Consider the following 20,434-nt stretch of genomic DNA (forward strand, 5'->3'; position numbering starts at 1 on the left):
AAAGAAAAAGCTTTTTACATACATTTATTGATTGCGGCATTATTTGTAATAGCAGACTATTGAAAACAATCTAAATGTCCATCAACGGAGAGCTGGCTCAATAAACTACAGTACATCCGCACAATGATATTCTATAATACAGTAAAAAGTAATGAGATTGTTCTTTATTCCCTGATAAGACGTGATCTTCAAGGTGTATCATTAAGTGAAAAAAGCAAAAAGCCAGATGCAGAACCGTGTATATAGTATGCTACGTTTTTTAAAATAAGGTGAGGAAATACAATTTTCTGCATGGACGTGCTTGTGTTGTTTATATTTGCAAAGGGATTTCCTACTAGAAAAACTCAAAACTGAAAATTACCTCTAAGGACGAGAGGGAATAAATGGTAAGAAGAGTAATGAAGACATCTCTTAATATACCTCACTATATAATTCTGTTTTGAAATTTTAAAAATGCTGGCACCTTCCAAAAATAATATGAACAACAAAGGAAAAAAGCAAACCCTGAAAACTAAAAACAAATGGAGATAAATGAACTTAACCATCTATCAAGTCAATGTCATAACTACACACAGAGATAATAATTATTTTATGACTTGGGAACACAGTATTTTGATTGCAGATCATTGATAGAATCAATTCTATGAACAAATAGAACTATAAAGAAATTTCACTTCATTGGTTTTGATACAGTTTTATATGTAGTTAATAAGTGATTATATTAATGTTAAGAATGTTAAGAACAAAGATTTTTGGAATATTGAAAACAATCCAAATGTCCGTAAGTAGAGAACTGACTGGATAAATAAACAATAATTTATTATAAATACAATTTATTTATAATTACACATAAAACATGGATGAATCATAGAAACACAATAATGAGTGAGTAAAAACTCAAGTCCCAAAAGATATATACAGTAAAATGTCATTTTTATAAAACCTGAAAGCAATTAAAACCAAAATATATGTTGCCAGGTTCTGAGATAGCTTCCAGTAAGCTTGGCCTCCTGGTGTCACGCCCCTGTAATCTCCCCTGGGCATAGGCTGAATTTACTGATCTGCGTCTAGTGAATAGAATGCAGTTGAAGTGGCAGTTATGGAGGAAAAACAGATGTGGGGCATGAGGAGGGCTGTGTCCCAGGCTTCGGTTGAGACCCCGGGACGTGCCCCGCCAAATGTGGGTCCTTGGCTTCACGCAGGAAAGAATTCAAGAGCGAGCCACAGTTGAGTAAAGGTAGATCTATTTAGAGAGATATATCAAAAGGCAAGAGAAAGGCCACGAGGTGTGGGGTTTGAGTGCTCAGATTAGAGTAAAAATAGGTACACACTGTGAACGAAAATACTGCAATGTGAGTGAAAATACTGCAAACATATCAGTAAACAAAGAATGCTGAAACCAAGTCATCAGCGGCTGCCGCCACCCCCCAGTGGGGACGGGCCTGCAGCTCAGCCTCTGCAGCCACTCACAATGGTGCCCTCTGAGCGGACGCAGAGTAAGAAAGGACAGGATACTGGCCCTAGATAGCTAGGTGCTTGTCAAAGGAATGAATTCAATGAGCCCAAATGTTTGCTTCCTCCCATACATAGAAAAGCACTAAATTCTTTAACTTGAGATGCCTGTTTTTCTTTAGATAACAAGTAATCTTTTATTGTTCCAACTACCTGGTCTTTGTTGTAAAGCTCCTATGTATTCTAGCTCCTCCCCTACCTCTTTGGAGCAGTCCCTCAGAGCGATCTGAGAGGCTGTCATCCCGGCTCGAGTCCTCCCTCCAAATAAAACATAACTTTTAACTTTTAGGCTGTGCGATTATTTCAGTCGACAACACTCCATAGACGAAGTGTGGGCCGTCTCTGAAGAAGGGAGAGAGAGAGGCCGTGAGGGGCAGTGTTGCCCATTCTTATGGGCTTTGGTAGCTTCATGTGCAAATAAGTGGAAGGACCAGTCTAACTAGCCTGGGGAAGGGGCTGGGATTCCCAGGAAGCTGGCCATTTCCCACTCTGCCTTTTTGTGGCTAGCATTGAGACTGTCATGGAGCCTGTAGGCATGTTATTCACCATGCTAATATATTACAATAAGCATACAATGAAGCTCAAGTTCTACTAGAAGTTAAATCTCCCACCATCTTGACCCTCAAGGCCTACTGGGGGTTGAAACATTCACCATTTTGATGTTAATTGCTGTAGCATTCCTTGAATGGCTGTGGCCTGCCCCCTTCCTGTCTCAGCAGGATTTCAGTCCTGAGCCTATGTTAAGTAAAAACTATGGCTTCTGTCTTGGGTGCTCTCTCAAATTTTCTCACATGCTTGCTGTTACAGATCACATTGTTTTTTCCTGCAAAAAACCTGAAATCCTAATCCTCAGTATCTAAAAATGTGGCTTCTTTTGGAACGAAGGTCATTGCAGATATAATTAGTTAAGATGAGGTCATGCTGAAGTAAACTGAGCCCCTAGTCTAATATGACTGGTGTCCTTATAAAAAGATGGTCATGTGAAAGCAGAGACACAGGGAGAACACCATGTGGTGGTGAAGGCAGAGACTGGCATTGTGCAGCTGCGAGCCAAGGAGCACCAGAGATTGCCAGCAAGCCACCAGAAGCCAGGAGGAAGGAAGGAAGAAGTCCTCTGTAGGTTTTAGAGAAAGCATGGAGCTGCCAACACCTTGATCTTGGACTTCTAGCCTCCAGAACTGTGAGAGAATAACTTTCTGCTATTTTAAGTCACCCAGTGTTTTGTTATAGCAGCCCTGGAAGACAGGGCTTGCCCCGATTTCTGACCCTCTGACACAGAGATGATAAAGGGTTGCTGTTTTAAGCTGCTGAGTTTTAGGGTCGTTTGTTATGGAGCAACAGATAACTGTACACATGTTGTTTTAGACTATATAAATATGTGACAATTCTAAGAAGGTCAGACTTAGGAATAGGTGGGACCTGGGCAGCTCTGAGAGATGATGCAGCAGGAAACACATAAAACACCTCATAGCAAGAATCATCTAACCTGTACATTGCCACCGAGATGAGTACATATCAAACACTTTTTGTGTCCCTGCGTCACTTGCCCTGAATTCATAATCCTGGAGAAAGAAAGCTTCCAGTGGGCAAGGTTAAAAGTCATTTCCCCACCATGGCCTATCTCAAGGGATTAGAGAAAAAATCTTGGCCTTCATATTTCCAAGGGGACGGAGTAGGTTGTGTCTGGATTTACCATCATATAAAAGCTATCAGAATTGGAGGTGGAATAGTTACCCGCAAAGAAACTGAGGCATATTGGGATGGGGCAAAGATTTCAGGGACCCTCGATCCAACACACGAATGTCCTCTAAAAGAAGCGTTTGAAGAAATAACAAAAATGGTTTGGTATCATGATAAGTAGAAAAATCAAAACTGTCAGAATAAAACAATGAAATAGTTCTCAGCGAACTGACAACCCACATTAGATGGGCCCTCTGAATTCTTGCTCAAATTCCTTTCACTGGAATTCTAGGTGTGGCATACATCAATTCAAGTCTGAAGGGAGAGGAGTGGCAAAAGCAAAGCTTAACTCAAACCACTCTATGCACTTTTTTTTTTAAGTCTTCAAATATTTTTATTTGGCCACTAGAAAATTTTACGGAACCCAATTTTTATCATACACATGCACACATACAGACACACAGGCAGAACTGATTGCACACACAGCATTGAACAGAAGAGTAATAAACTGGTAATACACACTACTCCCATCTTAAGAAACAACGTACTCAAACACAGTATAAATCATTTGTTTTCATTCTGTTTTGCAGAGAGAAAATAGTACATATCACGATTGTGCTCACCCAATTACAGGAGAGTGAACTGTTTCCTGTCTTAGATAAGAACCACTTTAAAGTTGTTTTTTTTCCCCCAATTTGGTTGTCTGTGCGTGCGTGTGCTTGTGCATGTATGCTTTTTGTAAGAATTAAAGAGTTAAGCAATTAAGCAGTTAAATAAATAATAGAGGAGAAAGAAGGAGAGCATGGTTAAGCCATTCTCATAAAGCTTATTACTGGTTACTTTTCTCAAATTAATATACCACAAGCCACATGCTTACTTATAAATTCCTGAGTTATAACAGAAGACGGCATTCTAATGAAGTTCCACGCACCCCATGTTGGTATGTTCTGCAGACAGCTGCTGCCTTGCAATTCCATAACTGCCTGATGCTAATATCCTAAACCAGTCTTAAAGGCTTCTTTGCTTGCCTGTCAGCTGCCCAGCTCAGGGAAGGGGCCACATCCAGCACCCTGGCAGCACAAGCGGATTTGTCAGCTCCGGCGAATGCCGCATTCTGGCGTTCTCTGTCGCGCTCTGTGCACACACATTATTCTTTCTGAGTGCATTACTCTGGGTCTTCGATCCCTTGAAGGCTGCATGTTTCCATTCATTACCAGACGAAGTACTTAGGGAATGAACACACTTTTCTGGAATTGCAGACATCTAGCAGAATTAACACACCCAGAGAACTGCTTATTGAAGTAATGGGAGACAAAAATCTGAAAGCTGAGTATTTAACCGGAGGGGTATTAGTCCCGATCCTTTATTCATTGGGCCTCTCATCTTTAATCTGCACTACTAAAATATAAATGTTTAAAAATAGTAAAATATTCACTGCCTTCTGTATTTACGGGGTTTGTCATCTGCAAGATGTTGCAAGAAGGAATCCAAAACAGAGAATGCATGGGGAAATATGTTCAAGGAGCATACCTCAGGGGCAGAAATGTTACTTAAATCTTTTAAACTTCTAGAAATTGGATAATAACTGCTCAGCTTAGCTGAACAAAGACATTATTGTTCAGTATTTTTGAAGAAGACAGCGTAATACCCACTGTTTTGTTCTTGTCTCAAATATAGCAGTCTTTAACAGTAACATACCCCTGAACAAACAAACCAAAAGGTATTTCTTTCATGTTCTCCCAAACCTGTTGGTCCTATTAACTCACTAACTCAGTTATGGAATGAGCGTCCCTTCAGTCATCCAAACAGGAAGCCTCAAATCTGGAAAGTCAGCAAGAAACAATTATCTTCTATCTCCCTGTCACAGTGGTCATCAGGTTTTGTCAATTCTACCCACTTTGGGTGCTTCCCTCTTTCTCTGTCTGCCACTGTCGGGGCTTTAATTCAGGCACTTCTCGTGCTTTCTGGATTGTAATAATACCTCCACCCCCAAAATGATCACCTTGCCTCCAATCTTTGCTCTATACAACATTTCATCCTCTATGCTGCTTTCAGTTACTTCTTCTAAACACAGAAGCTGACCTGTCCTAGCTTAAACTCCTTACCACGGCATTCACACTGCTTCATTCTTCAGCCCCAGGCTGCCCACCCAGGAGCGGATCCTGCTTTTCTACCTACCAAATGCACTTCACCAGGGCTGCTCTGTTCACCCTTTCCTGAAGGTACTGCATGTTCTGAAGTCTCTCCTTCTGCTTTGTGTAAAGAAAGAGAAATTTGAACAAGGAAAGTTTAACATAAAGAATTATTAACTATAACGGGGATTTCAGTGACAGAGGATTGGCTAGAAAGAAGGAAAGTGAATTTAAAATAACATAGGAATAGTAGCTGTAAAAAGAGTCGTCCCCTTCAGGACTGAGATAGAGCAGACAAGCAGCACCACCTCCTCCCACGGCTGAGATCTAGACCTTGTTGGAGAAGGCATGGCTGTGGTTCACTGAAGGCAGAGAGGTCACTGGAGTGCAACGCTGGAGGAATTCGGTGGAAATTCACTCTCTGGAACGTACCAGGGAAACTATTCATCAGAGGCACTTTGCTTTGAAATGACCCATAGGGGCGGCTGGGGCAGCTGCTGGCTGCTGTGCACTGCAGAAAGAAGCTAAAGGTTGGAAAGGCCACAAGAACACCTGTTCAGCAAGCACCCTGGAATGAGGAAACCAGACCCCTTTTCTCTTGCAGTGAATGGTTCCAATTTCTCCCCAGCACCTACTACTGATAAATCTTAGCATCCTAAACCTTAGCAAAAAAAAAAAAAAAAAAAAAAAAAAAAAAAAAAAAAATTAAAGCACCCATCTCCATTGTTGTAGGCAATAAAGGAAAGGTGAGTTTGGATCCACGAGGCATAACTTTATAACTGGCACATGGCCATACCTTTTCCTCAGCATGGAAAGCCCTGTTTTATGGTCCAGTGGAAATGTTGCCTCCTCTCTAAAACCTTTTCCCACCATCACATCCTGATCCCAAGCAAAGTTAAACAATTCTTTGGAATATTGTTCATTGCATTTAAAATCATCTTTCTGTATCACCATTTATTTCTATGACTCTTATACCATTTATTTATTTCTGTGATAACTTCAAGTGTAGGAACCATGACATGCATCTTGGTGTCACAGCCCCTAAAATAAGACCTGAAATCAGAGCAAACACTCAACTTCAGAGTATAAAAGAAAGTAGAGAAAGCAGAAATTTCCAGAAAGTTAAAATGGTTTTGATTGCTATCCATTACTTCTTTTGAGTTGGATGGGACCATAGATCCCACATGCTTTTGGACCTGGAGAGATCAAGTAACTTATGAAGCATTATGTCAGTTGTCAGTGGCAAAGCAAAGACTACAACCCAACTGTTGTGTATGACTTTGATTTTAGTGCTTTCTCCACCCTTTCATACTAATTCCTGCTATGAAAGATAATTGACATATTATTTTGTATTTAAATTTTTATTTTTCCATATGTGATCAGTCACCAGATTTCTATCAGTAACTTATTTGTCTTCTCTGTATACAAAAATGGGATAGATAAATAAGAAAACATGGAGATCATGTCTCCACATATGCTATGCTCTCTTCTACAGATTGGCTCATCACTTATTCCTCTGTTTGTAATTTCCTTCCCCACCTTTTCATCTATCTTCATTAAGGCTCTCTATAGTTGGAATAATAGAGATACATTAATTCTTAATTAAAGGAGATAAAGTAGGGCCTTGCAAAACATTGAAAACGGAATCTGGAAAATCATAAAGCAGCATAGCAGATAGCAGCTCTTTCTCTCTCCCCTTCTCTTTCTCTCTCGTTTCCGTTCCTTTCCTCTCTCTCCCCTTCTCTTTCTCTCTCGTTTCCGTTCCTTTCCTTTCAATCTCTGCCTCTTATGTATTCTTCACTCTTCTCTTTACACCTAAACCAGTCTTTCCTGCCTTTTTATGAACAAGGCAAAATAGTAATATAGTCATCTTAAGCTCTGAGTTAATGTGTCCTAGCAGGTCCAACACCTGCCACTAACTGCCAGGAAGCGTAAAGTCTCAACTACAAATCTCAGGGAGAGAGAAATTGGTTGACCATCTTGGGTCTGAATATCATTTGAAATCCAATCAACTGTGGCTGGTGGGCTGAAGCAGAGACCTAATTTGTTGTGTTTTCTCCTAATAAGTATCTCACCTAACAGAAAAAAGAGGAAGGCAATTTAACAGGAGGCTATGATCTAAATCAGGAACTTCGATGTTTACCACATTCTACTACTGAAATCTTATATAGCTTTCAGACCCAGTTTAAATGCACCTCATTGGCCAGTCTTGCTCAGATCAATGAACCAATACTCTTCCTGGATGTTGTGCCTCCATCATACAACTCACTTCATTCTGCCAATTACTATACACTTTTGCTTACATATCTATTTTTTTCAACCATGTGGTTCATCTTTCTGTCCCCTATATCACTTAGACCAACAGTGGCATAGTGTATATGGTACACTAAAAGGCTTGAAGAAAACCATCTTTCTTTCTTTGACTTAATTTGTTGGGTCTCTGAACATGTATTATGCACTCATTTTTTACTTCAACAATTATTTATTGAGCACATAATATGTTGTAGGCACCGTAGTAGACACAATATGCATAGCGATGAACAAAACATACTGCCCATATGAATCTCTCTATTGTAGAATTAAGTCATCAAGGAAGTAAATATACAGTTATAGACTGTGATTAGTGCTATCAAGAAAATATAGGATATCATGTTGGTATAAAGAGGGGAACTAATTTAAACTGAATGGTCAGAGGATTCCTCCCTGAGTGAGTAATCTGTCATCAGAGATATAAGGAGTGAAATTTGCCAGGTGAATAGTGGTGGTGGGAGGAAGGGGGATATTATGCCAGGAAAAGTACAATATGTGTGATGTCCCCAAGGTGAGAAGTACTTTTATGTGTCTCAAGAATGGCAGAAAGTCCGCATGACTACAAAGTAATCAGCAATCAGATGAAAAGAGCAGACTGGCTGGAGAGATGTGCCAAAGTCACCTTATACAGGACAATGCTTGGTGTTTGATCCTATAAGAAATGGAAGTGTGCTAATGGAGGGCTTTGAACAGGGCAGGATCATGATTCAAATTTGAACTCTTAAAAGTGAGTCCTTAAAAAACTAAAAATAAACTTACCACGTGATCCAGCAATCCCACTCCTGGGCATATATCTGGAGTAAACGCCAATTCAAAGAGGTACGTGCACCCCAGTGTTCATAGCAACACTATATACAGGAGCCAAGACATGGAAACAACCTAAATGTCCATTGACAGATGATTGGGTAAAGAAGCTGTGGTATATTTATACAATGGAATGCTACTCAGCCATAAAAAGAATGAAATAATGCCATTGAATGAAATAATGCCATTGAATGAAATAATGCCATTTGCAGCAATATGGATAGACCTGGAGATCATCATATTAAGTAAAGTAAGCCAGAAAGAGAAATAAAAATACCATACAATATCACTTGTATGTGGAATCTTAAAAAAAAAAAAAAAAGACAAATGAACTTATTTACAAAACAGAAACAGACTCACAGACATAGAAAACAAACTTCTGGTTACTGGTGGCATGGGGTAGGGGTGGGGAGGGAAGGGGATTGTGCAGGGATAAATTGGGAGTTCGGATTTGCAAATACTAACTAATACATATAAAATAGATAAATAACAAATTTCTATTATATAGCACAGGGAACTATATTTAATGTCTTGTAGTAATCTATAATGAAAAAGAACATGAAAAGGAATATATGTATGTATATGGATGATGGAAACATGCTGTACACCAGAAATTGACACAACATTGTAAACTGGCTATACTTCAGTAAAAAATAAATAAAATTATTTAGCTGCTTTAATAAAAAAGGAGCATTGTAAATTAAGATTGGAAAATGGATTAGAAAGAGGAGACATTGCAAAAATGGTAACAAAATGTAAAAAGTTCTGTGAGAGAGGCAGCACATATATTTAAACTCTCTGAAGAGATCTTCCTCTACTTACGCTGCTAATTTCTCTTTCTGCCCTCACCTTTGGGACGATTACTCTCAATGGCTTGCTTTCTGCTCCCCTGTGGCTGAGCCGTGGATTCCTCTTCTTGGCAATATTGTCTCTGTCTTCCATCTTCTCCTAAGCCAATCCCCTGTCCTCTTAAATGACAACTCCTGTGTTTCTTTCTTGGTTTTGGAATTTCAGTCAACCTCAGTTTAGTCAAAACTTTTTAAATTTACTTTTATGCATTGTGACAGATCCAAGGTATGACTGGTCACTGGAATCATTTAGGAAACTTTTTCAAAATATAGATTTCTTCACTCTCCTTCCAGAAATTCCCTATCAACAGGCATATGGTAGTCTTAGACATTCATATTTTTGAATAGTTCCCCTGAACAAAACTGATGATCATCCATGTTTGAGAACCTTTGTTATTAGACTGTTATCAAATTCATATCATAAAAACTTGGTTCTAAAAATTGTCTGCCATCTCTTAGGTAAGAGGCACATTGGAAATTCAGTTGCAGAAATCACAATCCAATCATTTGCCAATGATTTGTCGAAGGCTGGCAACATCCTTTTCCTCACTGACAGTAACTCACTGAAAGAGAATTATACCTCAGAGCTAAAATTACATGGTGGGTTTTTCTAGATCCTGCAGCCACATTTTATTAACAATTTGATATTAGTTGCACATAATCCTAGTGGTAGCAATAAACATTTTGCTGCTATGTCATAGTAGGGAAAAAAATGCCTTTTTTATTATTCACTCACTTAAAAGATTAAGATATCAGGTCATGTGAGAGAAATGAAAACTATAAGCTTATGTGATCTGCCTACAAGCAAAAAACAAAAGCAAATTCAAAAACTCTGAGCTCCCAAATTTCCAGTCTTCTGTTTCTCAGCCCAGAGCCATACTACCTCCCACACTGCACATGTTGTAAACTTTATGTGGCCCATCTGTTAAGGAGTTTGTTTTCCAAATCTGCAGGGGCTTGGCACTTCTGGACCAAGTATCAAACCTCAGTGTGACATAGATTTTTACCTTTTTAATAGTTTTGAATTGCAAGGACACTGGTGTGAGAAAGGGCCCAGGAAACGGAGGCAACAAAGCTTACACACAGAAGCAGTCCAGCAAGGGTTAAACATCATGACTTGGGCAAAAGTATGTTTAATACCGCAATGGTGACAGCAGTAGTGATGCTAAGGGTGCATTGAGTTTCCAGGTTCAGTTGTGGGCTGAATGTGGGCACCATTTGGCATTTGAAACTAGGCAGATTCAGACCATGATGTTTTCTCACAGTTAATGCAGAGACCATAGATAATAATTATGTTGCTAAGCCTACAGAGAATCTTTACGACTGATCCTCTGTTAAACTGGCAAAACAAGAGCATAATGTCTCCAGCACTAACAAGTTGGCAGGGAAGTAGTTGGCAACTCCTTCCACTGATGCTCCATCTGTGCGAACCTTCAGTATGATCCAGGAGATTGTTTCCCCACACAGGTTGTGCCTGCAGTATCAAGAGAGAGCAAGACCGAGCAAAGATACCTTTATTGTTTTTGCAAGTCACTGCCATTGGAGGGGGAGCAGAGCATGGGACTGAACACCAACGCTCTATGTCATGCTCGAGAAAAGTATCTACATGGGGGATGTAGACAGGAAAATAACCATTTCTAAGTGCCGACTTGTTGTCCCAGTGACATAAAAGTCACAGAACAAGAAGAACAGTTTCTAACCAGGATTCATTTTAGAAAAGCCTTTTGTTTCTTTTCATGGAAGCTTAGAAAACTGCTTTTGTTTAAAAATATCTTTTCTTTTGATTGCTAACACAGTCCACGGTACTTTCCCAGCCTTGACTCTCCTCCAGCATCCTGGGTCGGTTGGCTCAGATTTTGCTCTAAAAAGCACAGAGGGGAAGGAAGAAAGGCTTGTGAATGCAAAAAGAGTGCAGAAAACCAGCTGAGGCAAGTGCTAACTCCCATCTCGGAAGTGATGTCTGTCATTGCACACTTCCGATGCCACCCAGGAAATCTTCCCTGGATGTCCCAGGCAACAGTAACATCTGCCTCCTCTGAACTCACTTGATATATAACTCATACAGCCCTATTTTAGAATTATGGTACTGCATGGCTTATTTTTCCCTTTATATGACCCACAGTGCCTAGAATAGGGCCTCATTTAACACACTTTGTATCACAACTAAATAAATGGATTGTAAGCCATCTTCATTGAAGGCCATAGACAGGGAAACATCATCAGGTTCCTCACCAAGGAGGCATGTCACCAATGCCTCCCCTCATCTTCAGTGGTGGACACTGTGGAATAGCAACTAATAATAGCAAATACTTTGATGCTTTTGTGTGCTGGGCTAGTTCTAAGCCCTTTCTATGTTTAACCTGTTTAATTCTCACAACAGGAAGTAGCTATTGTTATTATTTCCATTTTACAGTTAAGAAAACTTAAGGCCCAAAAGAGCTGAACTTCTTTAGGTTCTCACAACTAATAAGTGGGAAAGTTGGGATGTGAACTTGAGTGCTCTGTCTTTAAAGCTCAAGTTCTGAAACAGTACACATACTGCCTCTGGATGAGCATAATAAATGTCTACAAGGAACATGAATTCTATCACACCACTTTTGCATCTCTAAGACCTTGTGTATGACAGAAGTTGAGAGGAGGCAAAGGTTTTACTTACCTGCTTTCTCATGTGTTCTTCTTCATGGAATTCGCTTTGAATATATATTAGGAGTTTGAAGAAGTCCAGGAAATTACTTCGTTCCATCTTCTCTTCATTAATTCATATCCATCCTCCCACCCGACTTTTGTTCACCCACCTCTTACTCTCCCCAACAAGGCAGAGGCAAAGAAATATAAAATATTAATGCTACCAGAGACATTAGCAAAGATCTAGGCAATTCTTCCCTGTCTGGAGGGTTCCATCATTATCTGATTCATCTAACAACTCCCACTCATCCAAAACTGGTGTCAGTGGAGTGTTTCCTTACCTGTAGGTAGCTTAGGTACCTCCCACAGTTCTTTGTTCATAACTACATCATAGTGATTATCTTTTCAGAGGACTTATTTATTTGCACTTAAATCTCCCCTCCTAAACTATAAGTTTCTTGAGAATAAAGACTGTGTTTATTTATTTAATATTCCTAGCTCTGTGCATTATAGTAGACACTTAAAAATGGGGTGTTCTGAATGAATTAATGAATCCAACACAAAGCCTTTATTTACAGAGGAGGAAATTGCAGTGGAGGTGGAAATGTAAAGTGACTTCTCATGATCATGTAACTACTCAGTGGAAAAGCTGACCTCAAGTTGGTTGCACTTTCCATTATGAATGCCAGCTTGTTCTCCCCAGCCTAAATCAACCTGACCTCTCTACTACCTGAAAACAACAGCCCAGCACTAATAGCTGTCTCCTTTGAATCTTATAATGCTTTAATCTATAGCACTCACTTAGCTCTTCTGTTATTGCTCTGTCTTTTAACCTAAATGTACATGTATGTATTTCACTTCTCTGCCTAGATTATAATTATTTTAAATTTAGGAATGCGCCTAATTTTTTTTTTCTTTTCAGAATGCTTTGACTGTTTGTGTTTGAGCTTGGAAAAATTAGTAATCGACCATCTTGTCCACTCTCACCAGTTCTATCATCACTGCTAACTCCAGCCCCAGGTGCCAGACAGTTTCCAACTGTCTACATAGTCCTGTATCTCTGTGTCTCCCGTAGAATCTTCAAAACATGCCTCTGGACCACTAGCAACTGTAACAAAACAGAAATCAGACCATTGGGTTAAGTGGACTTATTGTTTTCCCTTGGAAGATCTCTGTGGAATGGCAGGGGATAATTATCTTGGATAAAGATCTTTTTTGTTGTGCAGGTTACAGATACTCTTCAGAATATCTTGAGTGAGGGCGTCTGGAAGTGCAGGAAGCTCTCAGGGCCTGGAGGGGGCAGATCAAAAAGCTATCATAAAGCAAAGCAGTTATTTTGCCAGTTTCCCATCCTTATTCTCTCTCCCTCCCTCCTTCATTCTCAATCTATCTCTATCTCTGTCCCCCTCTCTATCCCAAGGAACACATGTTCTTTCTTCTGCGTGGCTGGTTTATCACTTTCTCTCCCCAGATCTGTTGTCTTTGTTTGTCTACATATATACAAGACAGTTGTTGCCCTATACCTCCCCAGTACACTCATTCAAGTAACAGGCATGTCTGAATCCCAGTTCCAAGATCCTGAAAGAGCCAATATGATTGCACCAACTTGAGTCAGGTTTCCCCACCCCTCACCCCAGTCGGTTCAGCTATGACCCAGGAGTCATGGTCATGTGGAATAGACATGAGTTTATACCATCTGATGTGACCTCTGCTAGACACCATGGAGAAATAAAGAAATGAGAAAAGTAGAACCCTTACTTTCAAAAACTAAATAATAAACTGCAGAGCAAGACTAAAGCTATTTTTAAATGATCTCTATTATCTTTCGTAAAATCAAGGAAAACAGAAAATGTCATCATTATTTGGTCAGAAAAATGGAGGAACAGTTGTCTTCTACAATATTTCATCATTACTTGAATCTTAAAGATTCTATACATGCCCTCACTTCTATCCAAAGCTAACTCCTTCATTTAAGATGGAGAAAATAGGGAAAAGATGTAGGATCCCTTCAAGCTCCCTATGACACCTAAGATGTGGCCACCTCAGATGTGGCTCCCAGCTTCTAGGGCTCAACACAATTGCTGTATCTCCAAGCATCACACCAACATCCCAAGCAAATAGGTAAATGAAGAGAATAAGAAAGAAATGCCATCTCTATTTTAAGGATACTTACCTGAGGTTCTATGCAACACTTCTCATCTCATTGGTCAGATCTAGTCACGTGATCACACTGAGATGCCAAAAGGGTGAGGATATGTTTAATCCTTTAACCGGCCAACACTGTATCCAGCTAAGAATCAGGAATCCTTTCATGTATGAAAAAGAAGGACAGAATGATATATTATGGCTCATTTATATTCGCTGCCATAACCTTTAATTCCTGCCCTCAATCTGTTTCACTTGCCCATAGCTTTTGTTCCTGATAGTTTTTCCTGCCTTTTTAAAACCATATCCTACCCTTGAATATTGTGATATTAAACTATGCTTACATTCCTTCCTTTCTGATTGCTTTTCTAACTTTTTTACTCTTCTCAATTCCTCAGTTTCTTCTTACCTCTAAGTATAAGTGTCCAAGGGCTCTGTCTTTTCCTCTTTGCATCTGCTTTTATCCACTCTCACCATTTTAACTACCAACACTATTTTCTAGCTCTCTCTCTCTCTCCCAACTTCCAGGAACATATTTTAGACCACTTGCTGATAATTTTAAATTTACTATCCTACCAATTAAAAACTCAACATCACAGGGAAGGGTATAGCTCAAGTGGTAGGGCACATTAGCATGCATGAGTTCCTGGGTTCAATCCCCAGTACCTCCTCTAAAAATAAATAAATAAGCCTAATTACCCCCCCCAACAAAAATGTTTTTTAAAAAATACTTTAAAAAAAAAACCCAAAAAACTCAACCTCTCCAAAAAATCTAGTAAAGTCTAAGAAAACAGTTCAAAGAAATTTCATCAGGTAAGGTCATTCATTACACACATTCATTATACCCTGAAATTCTTTATAAGGCTTACAACAATTGTAAAACTTTTACTTGTTTTAGTTGTACAGTGATTTGTTTGATGTTTGTGCTTCCTACTAGCATACTAGGTCTTGAGGACAAGAAAGATACCTATCTTATCATTGCACTGTATCTCCAGTGACTCACAGAGTATCTGTCACATAGTAGTCACTCAGAATAACAAATGGACAAGCAAATGAATGAATAAAAATATCATTTGGTTTACAAAGTCCTCATGAGGTGACATTACCTTGGTCCTCAGTGATTTTTTAAACAGACTAAGAATAGGTTTGTGCTCCCAGGTGGAATCAACTCCTGCATTCACCATATCCATAACACCAAATAATTTTCAGAGACAGGTATAAACACCATAGTATATGGAAGAGTTGTGTTCAGCCAGTCAAGGGCTAGGAGACCTACATGAGAAGCCAAATGATATTCAGAAAGTTGCTTGATGACCACAGAATAGAACGAGGGGGCACAGTCAGATGATTCAATACATAGTGTATTCAGGCCCAAATATGCTAACATATCCATCTTCATAAGAAGGATAATTTTGATGATGGAACCCTAATACTTGAAATATATTGACTTATACTTCTTCTGTCTTGCATAGCCCTTAAGAGTAAGAAATTTTGAGTCTGAAAAAAAAGAGATATTATAATCTACCTTTGAGGACTGTTACAAGGTTTAATAAAATAATTATATAAAATATTTAGCACAATTTCTCACACTGAGTAAGCACTCAATAATTGGAAGTTATCAGTAACCCCCTCTAGGCTTCCATGGGTGATGAATCTCTTTTTAAATTAACCTGTTTCTTTAGAAATATAAAGTTAAATCTCAGTCCAATTGGTTAGGGAATCCATTTTTTATATCTCTTTTCTGATACATTCTGTGTTGATTTAATAGTTTAACTTTCAGAGGCTCTTGTTATCTATAACTCAGATACCTCAAAGCCTCATCAACCTATTATACAAAAAAGTCATATTAATAATAATAATTTATATTTCCTAGTTCCTGTCCCCGTCCATTAGTGGTAGAGCTCCATCTCCAAAGAGAGCTCCCCTTTACCCACCCAAATACTTCCGAGAATCCCCAGGGTCAGTCTCACATGGGCTGATTAGTATTTCTGCTGTGATGAAGATTCCCCTTCTTTTTCTCTTTCCTCTTCCTATTTGCCTTTATTTATGGTCTTAGCTTGGCCTCTTTCTATCAATAATCAACGTAGCCCAGGCAGCATGACTGAGGAGAAAACCCTGTTTCCTCCATTTCTCTTTTCCAAGTGCATTTTCATCAGCATCTTCCTCTTCAGCCAAAACCCCAGAAAGCTCACATACTTATCAACACATACCCAAGAACTTTCAGTGGGCAGAGAATAGGGTCTCTGGCCCTTTAATCCCAATCCCTGCTTAGATTCAGTCAGGACATTCTGTTGAATTATTTATATTATTTTTAAGTTTTGGGTCCCATGACAATGTAGTTCCTATCTACCTGTAATTTCTTCTCACATAACTTCTCATTCCGTGGTCTATATTTCTAGTAATGGTACCAGGCTCAAAAATCTCAGAGTAGTCTCATGTCCTCTCTTTTGTTTCTCCCAATCAATTGCAGTTACTGCAGATTTTACCTCCATAATCTCTTGTTTTTAATCCCTTCTTTCCCAATTTCACAGCTGCCAGCCAAGGTGGGCCATTAATTCCTCTTGCCTGGATTGCTGGCAAGTCCTCCTAATTTGTCTCTTTTTGCCTCTCCCCTTACCTTCTATCTACACAACAGTTTTCTGATCTAAACAGTTTGACCACTAGACTAAATTTTACAGCTCTAAAAGCCATTGAGTCTATGAAAACCACGTTGAACTGTCCAGATATTTACCTACAATTTATATCACTACAATGTTTCCTTCCGTTTTAGATAAATTTCATGCACTAGGTCAGTTTTTTCCCAGTTCAGGTTGACAACATATTGTTAGAAGCCAAGCTATACTCCTTTTTGAAAACCAAAAGTAAATGTCCTAGATTTCAAATGTAGAATTTACAAAGATGTACACCACTCAAAAGAGCTGCTATAGGACTGTTCTGATCTTAAATAGAAGAAAGTTAAGCCTGAGAAATAGTTGGACTTATCCATAGCCAATTATGGGCAGCTGTCATAGTGTAGAAGCAAAAGTAATATTCATGGCGTACTTCCCCAAACTGTAAGCCCCATGAGAGCAAGATGGTGTCTGCCTTGTATCCTCAGTGCCTAGACATAGGATCTGATACATAGTTTACACGAGATAATTTATTGAATAGATAAATGAATGGATATCTTTCCAAAGTACAGTTTCAATACTTGATAATATTTATAAATGGAAAGCTTCTTGAGAGCAGAGGCAGTATCCTACTTATCTTTCTATACCCAGTAGGACTCTGTGCAGTACTTTGCACAGATGAAACATTCAAAAGGATTGATAGTCTTGATGTTTTTTTAATTTGTAGGTGAATTCATGTATATCATCAAAGGAAGTAATCCTTGCAGCATGGAAATACACAAGAGAATCTGGAAATGGAAGAAGAAGAAGCCATAGAATAAGCTGGAAAGCCTTTAAGGTAAGGACCTCTCAATAAATTCCTTTACAGCCTGGCCAGAAAATTTTAAATGCATAAGGTCACTCAGGGAGAAGAAAACAATCCCTTTCCAAAGGAATTCCCGTTAAGAAGGGGAATAATAACAACTTCCAAGCTTTGTCCATACCGTCTTCAGACTTTTCACTGCTCCATTGTTAAACTTTGGAACAGGGGAAAGTAGGTCTTCCTTCTTTCAAAGAGAATAAGATTATTGGTGAAAAGATATTTGCCAAGGCTAGAGTCAGATGACAATGTACTCACTTGCTGATTGCCTTGAGGAAGTTCATACACATTTCAGAGCTCAAATGTCTTATCTCTCAAATGGGATGATAATACCAGCCCTGTCTTACAAAAGTCATTGTTCAGTGAATAAAAGAAGATTATGTCTGTTAAAGTGCTTTTTAAAACATGAAATGTATAAAGAAGAAGTGGCATACACACACATACTGGAGTGTGTGTGTGTGTGTGTGTGTGTGTGTGTGTGATGGAATATTACTTAGCCATAAAAATGAAAATTTGCCACTTGGGACAACATAGATAAATCTGGAGGGTATTATGCCTAGTGAAATAAGTCAGAGAAACACAAATATGGTATGTTTTAACTTATATGTATAATCTATAAAATAAAGCAAATGAATGAATATAACAAAATAGAAATAGACTTAGAGCTACAGAAAACAAACTGGTGGTTACCAGTGGGGAAAGGAAAGAGGGGAGGGGCAAGATAGGTTGACTAAGATTAAGAGGTACAAACTACTCAGTATAATAAGTAAGTTACAAGGATATAATGTACAGTACAGGAAATATAGCCAATATTATATAACTTTTTATGGAGTAAAATCTATAAAAATGTTGAATCACTGGGTTATACACCTGCAACATGTAATATTGTGCATCAACTATACTTCAATTGAAAACGAAAACATGAAATCAGATACATATTAGGTATTATTGTTGCTGCTGCTTTAGTTATTGTTTTATATTTGGGGGACTCTGATTTGAATTATGAGGATACTGGAATATCAATAATCAGCTGAATATGTATCCCTAAGGTGTGGCTTCTCAATATGGTTACAAAGAATGGTATAATAATGAAATTCCCTGAACAAATACTCAGTTTGGGACACATTACATCCACATAATTCCAGGTGCAACTTGGAAATCATCTCAAGGGAGCAGAGGTAATTAAAACTATTTTAAGGAAGCAAAAAAATATATTTTTAAAAAAGACCATTGATATTGCACAGAAGGAAAAAAATGGGAAGAGAAATGACTTGCACATCTAGGATACTGGATACTCCCAATTATATTAAATAGAAAAACATTCCAACCTTACACTCCTTTGATTATCCAGAATAAAATAATATGGCACTCTGATTTTATTATTTAAAAAAACTCAACCCCCCTACTCTAAAACTAATCTCCTAGTTCATCTGCTTTCTTTAATCTGCTGTTCTTTATCTCCACTGGTGTTTTCCCTCTGTCCTTTTATGTTTGGTGATTTTACTATTTCACAGATAGCAAGGTTTTATTGTTTTCTGTTTCGTGCTTAAAGTTTTTTTTCACCTTCATGCTGCCTTATCTTTGTACCAGTATTTCCATTTTCTCTTATTATCTGTCTTTTATTTTTTTTAATTTCCACTGCTTTTGATCTGCTCATTACTTCTCTCCATCTCATTTATAGACCATTCTGGTATGTCTGCCTTCTATTGATGTTTCCTCTGTTGTTTTCCCTCATTTCTCTCTTTCCTAATCTTACCCGTCCGTCTTATTTATTATTATTGTTTTAAACATGGGTGAGTGGCCTTAAAATATTGCAGGAACAATTTGTTACTAGGCTAGTGAGGGGGAAAAAAGCCACAGCAAACATTTATTCTAATGAGTATGTTTCTGTGAGTGTGAGGGGCAGATGGTAGACTCAGATCACTAGGTGGCAGTAGTCCAGATCTGATTCTAATCACATGCCTCTGCCCCTCCCCTTTCTTCCTTAATGTTTATGTCCTATATATGGGTTTTCATTCAGACATTTGTTTGGTTCTCTGCAGCATCAACTTTTGAAATCTAGGACATGTCACAGCTCTCAAAAATAACATAACTTAACGCTTAAGAGTTTATGACTGCTGATTTGAGCCTGAACTGGGGATGAAATGGTTTGGTTGATTGGCCTTATTTGCATGGGGGAAAAAAAAGTAAATCTGAAGGACTTAATATATAAATGTGATAGTGCATAAAATTCCAAATACCAATCCAAATATACAGTTTGTGAAGTACAATGTATTATGATATTTCATACAAATATGCCTTTCAAGCTCTCCAAATTTTGGTTGTTAGATAATTTGAATAATCCACTTTGTGTTTATTGAATATGTAATCCACACTTGCTATTTTTTGCCTACCTGTACCTTTTCCTTTTGCAACCTGCTCTATTTAATAGCTAAGAGATGTCAGATACATTATGAAACTACTCTGTGCCTTATTTTTCTCAATCAGTAACATGGTAATGTTAATGATACACACGTCATGGAGTTGCTGAAGAGTTTAAATGAGTTAATATGTTTAAAACATTTAGAACAGTAGCTGGCCTATAGTAATTTTTTAATGATAGCTATTATTTGTTCAGGATTTCCTTAGACCATCTATTATTTTTAAGCATTGGATTGAGGGATGGAGATTGAATGAGAACTGTTCCCCTGTAACTTATGAATAAAGATGCAAATAAGTAATCAGATGATTACAATGCAGTATGGTAAATGTGATGGGGAGGAAGAGCACAGAATTCTATAGAAAGAAGATGATCAAGTGACTCAGTGTTGGTATAGGAAGGAGAGGGAAATCCTCCCAGATAAAGTTGTGTGTCGGTTGAAACCGAAGAATGAGGTTTGCCTGGATGAATTGGTGGGGAGAGAAGGTTGA

Source organism: Camelus ferus, chromosome 12 (assembly GCF_009834535.1).
Source record: "Camelus ferus isolate YT-003-E chromosome 12, BCGSAC_Cfer_1.0, whole genome shotgun sequence".
In the NCBI taxonomy this organism is placed as follows: Eukaryota; Metazoa; Chordata; class Mammalia; order Artiodactyla; family Camelidae; genus Camelus; species Camelus ferus.